Below are 13,619 nucleotides of genomic sequence, written 5' to 3' on the forward strand. Positions count from 1 at the left end.
CACATTGCAGCTCAAAGCTCATCTTACGCCCTCCGTCTCCACGCTCCTGAGCACCCTGCAGCTTGAGAAGGCAAACGAGGAGTAGGTTCTTGAGGGAGGAAAAACAACAAAAGGATGCATCTCGTCAGCTTCCCTGTGTCAGACCGGTGTCACTAGGCTCTCTGAGAAGGAGGAGAGCATCTAGCAGATTTCTTGGCTAAAAAATGGTAAAATTAGGCCAGTGCTTTTTAAAAGTAATTATATGAGTCGGCAGAAACCAGAAGTATCTGCCAGTTTGCTAAATAGCACAGATCGTTCAGCATTCCCCAAGGCATTTTTTTTTTGGCAGTTCTCTGGATGATTTGTATCCGAGTCTGCTCTGAGCATCTGAAATGGCAAAAATGCATCTGACTAATGGGTGACTTTGGGGTGGCCTTCTTGTTCTTACAACCATAGGAAGGGATGTCATTTCCCAGGCCTTGAGACTTGCCTGTTCTCCCTCTTGCTGGAAGCCTCGTTGCTTCACTACGTTACAGAGTGGTTTCAGTGCCCATAGGAAGCACCAGAACTTCTGATACCTTAATGATTCTGTAACTTAAAAGGCATCTTAAAGGAGAATAAGAAAGAAAGAATGCACAAGTCGTAACTATATTTTAGCTGTGATGGAAGAATTCATAACTCTTCTCAGAACCTCTGACCCATCGCTCTTCCTATGGTCACTAACTACATTTCAGGGCCTGGTCACCCTTGGGGGAAAACACCTTGAAAACCATTTGTCTGTCAGGCTGTAGAGCAAACTTTAAGGGGGTATTTCTTTATCTAGCATAAAGCTTCTCTTTGCTGGCCATTCAAGGTCTGTTTCTTTAACAGCGGTGCGACATCAGTGCTTCTTCTGTCAATCTTTCCAAGAAACTCAAAGAAAGTATTTCCTGATTAAGGCAAGAGAACCGTTCTGGCTCTCATGACCTGCAGCTTGTTTTGGGTAAACAGATATAAATTCCTAAGAGGCTCACTCATCCTGTATTAACGGTTTGAGGCTGGACAAACTCAAGTTGCTCTGTCGCTAAAGAAGCAAAACGCTGGAAGGCTCTGAAAATACAGTGTCCCCAGATGTGTTTTATGGTTTTTTTGTTATTGTTTTTGTCTTTTTTAAGCACTGAAACATCCTTGGTGTGCCATGTCTGGGTGCTGTAGAGTTGAAATGAAGCTCCTATCTAGGCTGGTGATATTGGTAGCTAGCTTTTAAGTATAAATTTCTATGGTTTGTACATTTAAAAATAAGTATCGTACCCATGTTTCTCTGTATGGTTGAAGGCAGGTTCTCGTATCACTGTGATTCTGTTGATTAGTATGGAATTACTATTGATATAAACTCAAATGTAATCAAATCATCACTGTTTTCTAAGTGCTCAAGTGAATTCACAGTAACAGAAAATCTATGTGTGCAGACTGACATGGAACTATCTCCTTGAAGTGAAGGATTATCTGTTATAAGCAGTGTCAGCAACCACCACCTCATCTCTGCAAGACAGGATAAAGCACAGGCTTGAAAAACAGGAAATCTGGTTTTGTAGCTTGCATGGCATAGCCAATGTGCTAAAATATTGGAGAGTACTGCGTGGAGTATCTGTAATCTATGAAGGGATTAACAGCCTATGCAAGGCAGCAGTGATATTGTATGGAGGAGGATGCACAGGCAGGGAGATAATTAAATATAATGTTGAAAGATACATAGCATGAACTAAATGCATATCACTACTAACGAAACGAGCTTACCATATGGATGAAACAACTCATTAAAAGTGCATGATTATCTCCTTGATGGGAGGAATAATGAAATGCATGGTATCGCATGCAAAGATTGCTTATAAGGGAAAGAATGGGTTCTTTAGATAATAATCTCAGTGACTTTTGCCTACGGTTGGTGGTTTGGTGCTTCCCTAGCAAAGAAATCTCAGTGATAAATCTACAAGAAAGGCAGCTAGAAATGGTGATTCTGGAACCACTGTACAATATTCAGAGGAGCCAGTTAAAATGAAATGCCAACAGCCAGATTGTTTCCCATCACGCCTCATGCCAATAAAAGCATTGCTCACTGCTGAGCATTTCCTTCCCAGAGACCTTTGTGGGAGAGAGAAGCAGCAGTAATTTGGGGCAGAAAATCCTGAGCTGTCAGAAGGGCTGCACTGTGAAAATCTATACTTTTGTTAGTGTATGTCATTACAATTAGTCAATTAGTGCTTGCTCTTTTTTCTCCAGTTAAAAGGCCTGACTTAATGCATGCTTAATTTAAGCATTTATTGATGACTAGAATATGCTCTGTGAAGTGTTTCTGTATTTAAATTACTTCTGCATTCAGCTCTAGTTTATTTTATACTACGCAGATCTCTTCAATCCTTCCTCATTGGATGCTGTTGGCTCACATTTCACCTGAGCTGATGTTTGAAATGAGAAGTGCTGGGTCTTACCTGTAGCCCAACTGTTCCTTGTCTGTAGTAGCCTAGAATGCAAATTAGATGGTTTATCAGTAGCTAATTTGCCATTCCTAATGTCATTCTGCAGATGGCTTCAGGAAGAAGGAGTTATATCTGTGTAATGCCTGCGTCTTGATTAATTTTAGATGAGCTTAGACAAAAGCTACTCATCCTTTAAAGCCAGGGGGGAATAAAGCCTCGTGTTAAAGCTCAGCAGCTTATGCATAGCTCAGAGCTGATGTGTATGTTGGACCTGTGCATGCCAACAGGATGAAATCTTCTTTTTCTGTGTGAGGATACTGGGGTTCAGTAGAATGGTTTTCAAATACTGGGAGAATGTGCTGGATGGTGAGGTGGATGGAAAGGAGGTGGCATTACTTCTGTGGAAGGGCAGGAGTGGTGCAGAACTCCTTGGGATGCCTCCTGCATAGACTGTACAGCACAGGGCCCACCAAGGAGCAGGAAAAGAAAGGGCAGGGAAAGCCCTGGTCCCATTCCCCTCTGTGCATCCTCTGACCATGCCCAGGCTGCATCCTGATGCAACTCCTTTTAAGTTCTTTTTACTTGTAATTAAAGCTATAAAGGATTTCTGGCTCTCTACCAAAGCCAGCAGTTAGAGAGGAGAGGACAGTATGGAGTGTTAAACTCTGAGGTCCTCTCACAGCAAATCTAAGATCAGACTGGTCTAAAACTGACCGATAACTGAAAAAGCAATCGGTAAAAGAACCCAAATTTATTCAAAGAGAAATTGCTATGGAGCAATGCATCCAGTAAAATCTTAAAATTATACTTTGAAAGACAGTTTAAGCTAAAGGGAAAGGAGACGGATGTGAATGGCAGAAGTAAACTGCTATTACATTTGTGAAGTTTCTGCAAAATTATAAGGGAGATGTACAGAGAGAAACTCAGAACAACATTTACTGCATCTGAGAAAACAGCTTGAGCGAGTGGAAACATTTGAAGGAAAATAAGAACAAATCAACAGCGCTAAGCAGTCTGGTATGCAGTGATTGACAAGAACAGGACAGAAAACCTTATAAACAGTTTTTATTTGAGATTATGCTCCATGTGCCATTAACTGCTGCAAACAGAAAGCGTTACAGTTGTTTGGCTTATTTGCCATATTTCCCAGTGTACCAATAATAGCTTGGCAGTGTGCTTGTGAATGAACAAACGGATTTCAAGGCGAATGTGGTCGTTGTTTTCTGATGAAAGGAAGAGAAAGATGCCTCTTTGAGCTCTCTGTGCTTTCCAGAAATATTTATATGTTACAATTTCTGGAGAAAACTAGCTTAGCGACATGGATTCCCCGAGCTGAAGAGCGATAATGAAAACAAAAGCAATGGCTTGAAAGGAGGAATCAGGTCTGATACAGAAGGGAAAGCCACAGCCTTGTGTGCAGGGACACCTAGCCAGTTGGGTTTGGGGCTCCCACAGAGTTTTGATGCATATGTTGAGATGATGCCTGTACTTCCTAGAGCACAAACACCTGCATGGTACATCATGTGTATAGCATCAAAACTGGAGGCCTCTTGGTCTTTCTGTTGCTGCATAAATAGCATATATATGTATATATGTGCCAATGTATGGCTGTTGCTTTTTTCTCTCCTTCTAGCACGTTTATGTCACCATTTCCATTTTCCATCACTGCCAGAGATAAACCTCTGTGGTTTGCCTGATATTCAGCCTTCCATTCTTTGATTATTTTTTCCCTTTTTTTTCCTTTTTTTTTCATCTCTTATGTATTCTAATTCCTTCCTCCAAACTCCTCAAAGCATTCAGCTTCCCCTGCGTGATTGCTTGGTCTACATACTCGTGCTCTGCTTTCTTTGCATTGTTATCTCTACAGATCTGCAATCACTGCGTCTGCCTGAGCTAAACAACTAATAGTGCTCATCTGCAAGCTGCTCTGATGGCTTGGTCCACTGAGAAAGAACATTAAGAGCAGGTGGTGAGCTGTGATTGCAGCTTCTCACTGGAGAAGAGTTATGAGTGTCTTTATTTTTATTCTCTTTTTCCTCTGTCTTCCCACCTCCCGTTGGGTATGATTTTAATATTGGGGAAAGACCTCCCTTTTCTTCTCTCTCTGCACATACATGTAGAGGTAATGCTACAGAGGCTCTAGTTCTTGGCTGCTGTGCTAATTGCGTTATTGTGTTGAGGTGATAGGACATAATGGCTGCATTCCTGTTGGGTTTGTTACCAGCCTGTTTGGTCTGGGCTATGAAACCTGTGAAGGGCTTTGTAGCATCACATTTCCTTTGAACCTTGGTACAGGGGGTGTTAATTTTCAGAAGGTCTTAGCTTGCTGATTCAGCTCTTCTGGAGTCTGTTACACTGTGTAACTGTTTGCTGTGGATTGCTCAATCTGTGCTAAACTGTGAGTCAAAAATCCCAAGAACCCTGCTGAAGCAAAGTAAGCTACAGACCATCCCCTCATTTCTGACTAGTTGTTTAATGAGGTTTAAGACTTCGTAAGGCCTGTGTCAAGCATGCAGAAACTAGATAAACTGCAGCTGCTTCATTGGCTCCCTGAGCAAAGGCCTTTAGAGCATGAGAGGATTGCAGAAAGGAAGGCTGTGAGCATCCCAGGATCTGAAATGCTCCGCAGCAGATACAGGCAATTGCAGATTGGCCCTGTGTCCAGGAGCAGCAGGGGCACTTCTTTCTCCATCATTCTTTGTCATGATGGGATCAGCACCCATGCATCTCTCTGTGCTTTTGAGGTCCATAGCACTGTCATTAAAACAACAATCAAACATAAGGACCCGAAATCCATCTTGCTTTCTTCAGGGCTTCATGCATAACTCAGTGTTACAGTTTTATCTAGTCCTAGCTCTCCAAAATTCAGGAGAATTCAACTGGAATGCCTGAACAGCCTGCCCTGATCTGCACTGTGTGTCCAGGGAAGATCCCAATAGCTATCAGGGTATCCCCAGGCTGTCCTAGCTCACAGAGAGCATCCTGGCACCAGGGATCCAGTGCTGAGCTGCTATGAAGTGTTCTTACCTCTTCCAATGCAGACGTACCTGATTGCCTCATAGCTCCGTTCCTTGGCTTTTGTTTTTGAAAACCAGTCCTGTGATGTTAAATTATCCTGTTTTGGCAGCTGGCAGAGTTGGTGTTTCACTGTGCAGTGCATGTGCCCTGCTCTGTCTTGTTGCATGTGTCAGGGGAGGGAAGGGTTCCAGGGAGGAAAGCAGCAGGGACTGTGTTAGCACAACTTGTGTTCTTACCCAGTTCTGCTCCTGGGAGAGCTGGGGAGTCCTCTCTAATGAGAAATGTCTGCAGCAGTTTGGCTTTGTAGGCTGTGAGATGGGCAATCTGCTTTCTAACAATAAAAACTCTAAATACGGGTGATTTGTCTTTGCATCCCTTTGCTAAACTACATTTTTGTCTTCAGAAAGAGAAACTTCCATGCTTTAACAGCACCAAGAGAACGTGTAATTGGATGTCTAGTTACAGAAGAGACGCCCATTAAGAGCTATTGCTTAACACTTCTTTGTACAGATACAAGAAAGAAATAGCAAACATTTGGGTAAATATTTTTTTAAAGTCTGTAAAACCACCGCACTACTGTTTGAAGTTGAGAATTTAAAGTGTTTCTTGTTCCTGGGGAGAGGAAGAGCTTTCCATTCATAGCCACTTGCAGCTAACTTTGAGTTTTCTGCACAGGTTCAGGTGGCTGGGAGAGATGCATGGCTCTGCCCGAAAGTTGTGTCCTATTTCGATGATTTTTGTTGAAGGTTTCAACTAAAATAATTTCTTTTCTAATGAAGACAAATGTGTTCTGAATTTATGTACACTGTAATAACTATGCTCCTTTGATGGGGAAGCAATTGGGAAATTGCCAGTGAAGATGTGGAAAGAAAATACAGTATGAAAAGAGCTGCAGCAGGACAAAGCCATGGACCGGAAGGGGAAGGTTGTGGTAAATCTGAGCTGTAGAAACTTTAGTATTCTGTTTTGTTTTTGTTTTTTCTTTTTAAATATGACAAAATATTGTCTGAGTGGATCCTCAGGAAGGAGATTGATAGTTTGTTTCTGCCTTTTCAACCATGGTGGTTGCTCTGTCTGGCAGTAGAAGAGTAGGAGGGTGGTTGTGCTACCCCACTGGACTGCATCATTTCAGGTGGAAGCATCTTCTAAGCAGAAGAGCAACCTAGACTGAGCAACGGGAGAAAAAGGAGCAGGACCTTGAACTGGGCTTGCTGGCAGACCAGGTGTAGTTTGGGCAGCGAGATGATGGGAAGTTTTCCCAGGAACTTCAAAAGTCAAAACTCCCTTGGCTCCCAAAGAAAATGGCCAGCTAATGTAATCCTGAACACGTGCAGCTCTTGCTGCTGCTTTGTTGTGGGAAACCGTTGCACATGCAGCCTGATAAATGGGAATCAGAGAAATAAAGAGGCATTTGAGCAGAGGTAATCATTTCAGAGGGTGCTTTTGTATTCTCTCTGCCTTCGTTTACCTCCTGTCTCCCCTTGGTGTGTGTGTGCAGAGGATGAGGGCAGGATGCAGAGCAGAGGGCTGGTAAGAAGGGGCACTTTGAGCACTCCTGGGGCACACAGCCTGCTGGGCCAGGGAGCTCAGGGTAAACTGAGAGACGTGTGTCCATGTTCAGCATGATGTACCAGTAGTGAAGGGTTTTCTGAGTCAGAGGATTATGTGTAATCCTAGTTTGGGACAAAAGGCTGTCCTGGGTTCTCTGGAGAGGAGTCACGCAGCCCATGGTCTGGATCAGACCTCCTCTGCCACCATCAGAGACATCTTCAGAGAGAGGAATGAGAAGCTTGCTGCAGGTGAGAATGAAATGTGTGGCTTGAGACCCAGCTAATGATCCCTTAGAAGGGGAACAGGAGCTTGCAGTCATTTCAGCTGCTTGTTTTTTTCCACTGAAATCTAGCTGTCCGTGTAAGCTGTTATCACTCCCTCATTGTCTATTGAAACCTACTTTAATCTTTGTCTGTGGGCAGAGGATTAGCTGAGATTTTATTTTTAGGTTTAAACTGCTGGCCTTTCACTCTTCCTTGATTGTTCTCTGACTTCATAGTATGAGAACAAGGAGCTCAGACGTTTTGGTCCAGTGTCTGTAGGCTCTTCACTGTTTTATAGCATCCTTTTGTTTGTAATGCTGTTCTATCAGAGCTTTCTTAATCTTTTTTTTTTTCTTTCCTATTTGTGTAGTGGTTCTCTCTGCTTTATGTCATTATTGTTGCACGTTATGGCCCTCATCCTCCCTAGCCCTCCTTGTAAGTATTTTTCTGCATAGTCATGTTAGGATTACTAAACACCATCTCACTGGGTGTACGATTGGATTTTTACAACACGGCATATTAATGAATATTAGTGATGTCCCTAGAAGCTGTGCTCCTGAACCAAGACCTTATAAAGGTCTGGCTAGCAACCATATAAATACACAATGGAAATGACTTGTGCCTGGGAGAGTTAATAAGTATGAGATGGTCTGGTTGCATGCAGGTGTTCTCATAACAGCAAACAGGGATGAAGGCACTGCTATGGCTGTAGCTGTCTGCTTTTGTGCAGTGGCATGACAAGAAATGGGTGGTGAAGGAGCACTGTGAGTTATGAAAAATTCCAGCTGAGATGTGGATTGCTCTCAGCTTTACACTTTCTCCTTGTCCCATGGCATTGATCATTTGTGTATGATGGATCTTGTTCTACTGCCTATGGTCCAATTAGACGAATACAACTTCTTTAATGGTATTTATCAGGTGTAGTCATATTAAGTTCTAACTTACGAAATTAATTAGCTTTGTACATAAATGAAGTGGTGATCTAATGAATAGGGTTACGGTCATTCTCTGTTGCATAGACTCAAGTTCAAGCCAGAAATTGCTCAGACTCATATGGTATGTTGCTTCTGATTGATTAATCTTCTCTCTATAAGAAGGAATGTAAGAAGGAATGTCTTTTGTTTGAATTAGAAGTTAGCTAAGGGTTAAACAGTATTTTTCTCTGTTGTAAGCAGTGGGGGTGAAGAGGATTTTTGCTCCAAGGTAATTTGTGAGCGTCATTAATTCGTTAACAGTCGGTATCGTCTGGGTTCTTATTACGGTGATCCAAAGACCGCAGTTAACCTCTGGATTAGTGTTGCACTTGAATAACTTTTCTGGAGTGCCTCCTGAAAAGAATTCTGCAAATGTCAATAGTGTAAGATTTCACATTTCTGGGTGTTTCACTTAAAAATGAAATGCACAGCCTGTGCAGACAGCAGTGAGCCAAACTGGGAGCAGGCAGAGCAGCAGAATGGAACCCGGCAGCAGGGCTGGCCGAGGAGCTCAGGCAGGTCTGGCAGTCTGTAGGATGCTGCGTCAGCACGAGTCCATCCCATCCTCTGCTGCCTGGGATTTTTCTGTCTGGAACTGCTGCAAGCAGGGAAGACCAGAGTTCAAATGCTTGCAGCCATCTCCAAGTGGGCTTTCAAGAAAAGGCTGGTGATGCTGGCTCTCCCATAAGCTTTTCGTTAGCTGATTCATTGAGCATTGGGAATAAGCAGGGAACTGAATCTAGCTGGGGCTGTTCTGGACTTTTCCCCTGAATCTTATTTTTAGCTACACAAATGCAAATGAGAAGCACTCTGCTGAAACTGGTGAGGCACTTTATAATTTATATGTCAAACTGGTGCAAAATTTCCAAAGCGCTCAGTTCCAAAAGAATCACATCTGTTGCTGCAAAATGTCCACTGCCTTTGGACAGTGAGGGATAGTTCAACTGTGTGTTCTGGGCTGAACGGTGTGATGGGAATGTCTGTCAGCACTGCAGGCATGAATGGGATGTGCTTTCAATGGCTTGTGAAGGCAGAAATTGATTAATATAATTAAAAAACCTGAAGCTGGCGTTAAATAATCAGCTTAGTAAAAATCCACTGTGTAAAGAACCTGCTTCTAGAAATTAGGCGTTACCTTTTGGTGGTAGAAGTCTACTATGGGAAATCATGAAGGACTGCTGTGAAAGAGAAATAAGTGCTTGTAATGACAAGCTGTAGGTCAGTGCTGATGCTGAAATCAGCGGTCTCGATATCTTGTTTTTCAATCCTGTCCTTACATTCTGTGTGCTCGCACAACCAGTAAACTGAATTGAGAAGCTGATGAAAATCAGAGATAAACTTTTTTCCCCATAGGTATCTTGGGTGATTTTTTAGCCCATTCCCAAAGCTCAGAATGAACCTCGTACCAATGGTGCACATTGTATTTCAAGAATTCTGTTGACTGTATGCTTCCATGCACGGATGTGGGTTGTTTGATGGGGTTTTTTTTTTTGCTTTGTTATTTTAGTGTTTGACTGATGCCTCACATTTGCAAATAGTGACCGTTCCTGAAGTCTTCTGCTCTGCTTCCAGCTCTGGCTGTGTTTTGGAAGCTTTCTCTGAATACTGGATTCCTTCTGCTCTGTTAGTGAAATGCAGGTTGCTCAGGAAAGCCATGAAATATCTCATAGCTATCCTTTGTACTTAGCTTTTTACAAGCTGTCAATATTTAGGAATTCTCCATATGTAGAGGCAAGCGAATCTAGAGATGAAGGGAATTTGAGAGGAGAGCAAAATGAGTGGGCTGTTAGCTGTGTTCTCAGAGCTTCTCAGCTGCTGCTCCCGCTCTGTCTTGCAGCATGGAATTGGGTAAGGGATCAGATTTTCCTGTTTCCAAGGCAGTTGTAAAGAGAGATGTTTTGAAATATGAGTTTGCTGGAACAGGAGGTGAAGCACAAGTTACAGGATCGTTGCAGTCACCCGTTCGCCCTCTGAATCGGTCATGGTACAAGCTCTCTTCCTATGCCTACATGTGAGTACACTGATTACGTTTTATTGTATGAAATAAATCCTTTTGGGGCTACTGACTCATCTGGGATTTTTGCAGTACAACAGATTGGATTAGGAACGGAGAAATGAAGGTAGGCACCTCTCTGTTGGTCAGTCCTTTTCTGCAACTGCTTTTGAATCCTGCTTCACGTTCAAGGTCTCGCTCTCGATGTACAGCCTGGCTCAGGCCTTCCTTCTAGATCAGAATGAACCTCTGAAATGGAAATCCTCCATGAACAACTTGGCCTCTCTGACTTCTAACATCTCTCCTCCAAGCTGTTTCCCTATCTTTAAGTAGCCAGAGAGGGAGGTGCAGCCAGAGTTGGCCATCTTTTCCCAAAGTATCTCTTCATTTTACCATCTTATATCACTCTGTTGTATCATTTTATTCCAATGTGGTTTTTTGCAGTTATTGTCGGTGCATTTTCAGTTATTAATCTGGATCTTCCAACCTTTCACTGCTTGCTGAAGTGCCACTGACTCCACACTGCCCATCCTGCCCCCCTTGCTGCGTCTGTGATCTTCCTCTTTCTGTGTTTTATCGAATATGTGCCAGTGGCCTTTTGCCAGAACTGCAGTACTGACACCTGGTGAACAGGAGAAAATAATTATCTTCTGTTTCTGAGTGTAAAATACACTTACAGGCAAGCATTAGTCCTTTGTCTACTTATAACTGATGTTTCTGCTAATTACTGCTGGTGATATGGAGAGAGCAATGATCTCTTTGTGTGATACAGCAGGGCAAAACCCAGACAGGATGAGGCCATGCAGGGTGAAAAGTTTCCTGAGGATCTATCAATGGGAGCAAGTGTAGGGGTGGAAGTGATGGAAGGAGGAATGGGGAGGAGTGGGCAAGATGGATGAAAAGCTTCTCATAGTAGATTGTCCCTAGCAGGAATACCCCCTGTGCTTATCCCTGTCTTGTGGTTTGTGTCCAAGGACTGGGCTTAGGAAAAGGATGTGCTGTGAGAAGGAGCTGGGCGACAGCTGGAGGGCAGCGTGTGTAAAAGTTGGGGTGGAGAGAAATGCACTTGAAAGGCTGGGGCATGGCTGTGTGTGCTGCACCTTGGGGAAAGGCTGTCAGTTTTGAGGTAATGTGTATTAAAGTATCTGTCAGAGGAAAGGGTGAAGCAAAACTAGAAAACTGTCCAACTTGTCTGAATGCAGCCTGATAGAAAAAGCAAAACAAGCTGCTTTGCTGGACTGCTGCTAACAAGCACTGTCTTATCTGGGAAAGGAGGGTCAATTAAGAGCAGGACTTGTGGATGAAGACCACGGACAGAGGTAGTTGTGGTGCTTCCCATGGCTTGAAGCAGGTGCGTGGATGACCACTGGGGCCTCTATGTGACATTTACAGAGGTATAGAGATGCATAACCTGTTTGGTAATGGAATTCAGGTGAAGCTAAAAGTGAATACAGATAGGACAGAGGTTTTCTCACATACACTGATTAATTAATGAGGAAATAGTCTTGCTTTATTAAAAAATGTCTGAATTGTGGTTAGTTGCAAAGATGCATTTTGTGAGACATGCCCGTGTTGGATCAGGGATGCAAGCTCTGCATGGGCAGCTTTGACAGGAGTCAGATCTGTCTGAATGGTTTGTGTTTAAATGAGCAAGGAAACACTGAGTGAGCCACGGGTTAAGAGAAAATGGATTATTGGGTGCCATTTCTGCATCAAGCCTGCTAAGAGTAATCCTGCTTCCTGGTGTTCTCGCTGCTGTTAAGATTACTGTTTATCATAATGATGTCAGTGGATCCTGGATATAATTTTGCAACCTGTTATAACAGGAGGTGATGACTTCGTTGCATTACATGTTTAAGCAGAAGATGCTTGTAAGCCATGTGCCCTTTTGACATTAATTTCTGTGTTGTTTGTTAGAGTTCCTTGACAGAAGTCACTTTAAGGTTGCATGTAAGCTGTAATTAGACTGAAATGGATATTTATACTCTATGTGGTTGCAGGAAAAACTGAGCTGCTATCAGGTATATGGATGTAGACTCCATGAGGTCAGTAGATATTCAGCTGCTCTCACTGCAGACTCTTCTCATGAGTTCCAGTAGATATGTCATAAATTACAAATCAGCATGGTTGAGCTCTCCTTGGTGTAATTCTTCCTGACATTTTCTGCTGCTCTCTGGCTGCTCTTTCTTCTGAAAAATGCAATGCTGAAATGAAATTTCCACATTTCTGCTACTGTGTAATATGATGGTGGTGGTGAGTTCTGAGATTCTGCCCTGAAGGTGACTGTGCCTTTCTATTAGGTCTATATTGGTAAATTCTGAATTAATTCTACTGACAGGTAGAAGCCAGCATGTCAGAGATGATGTGCCCCTGTTGGGCTGGGACATGGGAAATATCTCCTAATGCTGCTGGACGATGGTTATTTTTTCCTGTGCGAAGGAACCTGGTCCTTTTGTTCCAGTGTTGAATGAGGAATGGTGGCTGAATGTGCATAGCTGAGGGTGGATGGGAAAAAACATTAGGAGTTAAACCTGCTGGTTTAAACCTGAGGCAGATAACCGTATTTCTATCACCACTGCTTGTCAGAGCTGCCCCCAAAATGGAGTATCTAGGTTTTCTTCTTGGATTCTGGACTGGCACGGCTGTAAGAGAATCATGAACTGCATGGTCTGTGACCACAAAACTCAGTAATGCAGCTCTGTGTGAATGGCTTAACTTTACAAGGTGAATATTTCAGTAGTGTCTGAGAGAGGGTATATGGCGCAAACTGCTGTAGACTTCACCTTGAGGATGAGATGCAGTGTTTATCCAGTTATTGATGTTTCTCTTCGCTGTTTTGGAATACCAAGACTTGCACTCTGGCTCGTAGCACTGTGCCAGCCACAGAGAGAAAGCAGTAGAGCAGCTTGTAGGGAGCTGCAGTAGGAAATGAGACCATCTGCAGAGAATCAAATACTTGAGTAATTCATCAGGTGATTCATCCTGTGATGGATCTTTGGATCCGTTAATAAGTATTAGTATTTCTCCATATGCAGAGGATGGGAACAATAATTCAGCATTTCTGCAAAGTGACTTTGCAGCCTTGTCAAACACTGCTGTGATTTAGGGATCAAGCACGTAGGGGCACTTTTATCAGTTTAGACCAGCTGAGGGAGCGCCTTAAATGAAGTCATCTTGATCAGCTCTGAGTATGCAGATAGGAATATCTGAATGAAGCCTGATGTGCACCTGTTTCTAGTTTCTGCTTTGATTCTGGCTCCACTAAGATGCTTTTTTTTTCTGGCAAAAATACAGCAGTCTCCTTCATATTAAAGCAGTCAAAGGATTTGTGTCAGCTTCAGACAGTGACCTCTTCAGCTGATGGCAAATGTTGCGTTTCTTTTCT

At 43.0% G+C, this 13,619-nt stretch overlaps 1 protein-coding gene across 2 annotated transcripts in view; it reads left to right on the top strand.

Moving 5' to 3' along the window:
- Positions 1-13,619, top strand: part of HTR2C (5-hydroxytryptamine receptor 2C) — a 193,651-nt gene that overhangs the window by 36,441 nt on the left and 143,591 nt on the right. The gene's annotated exons all lie outside the window — the stretch shown is intronic.

Source organism: Lagopus leucura, unplaced genomic scaffold (assembly GCF_019238085.1).
Source record: "Lagopus leucura isolate 7727_CA_CO unplaced genomic scaffold, USGS_WTPT01 Super-Scaffold_100016, whole genome shotgun sequence".
Taxonomy (NCBI): Eukaryota; Metazoa; Chordata; class Aves; order Galliformes; family Phasianidae; genus Lagopus; species Lagopus leucura.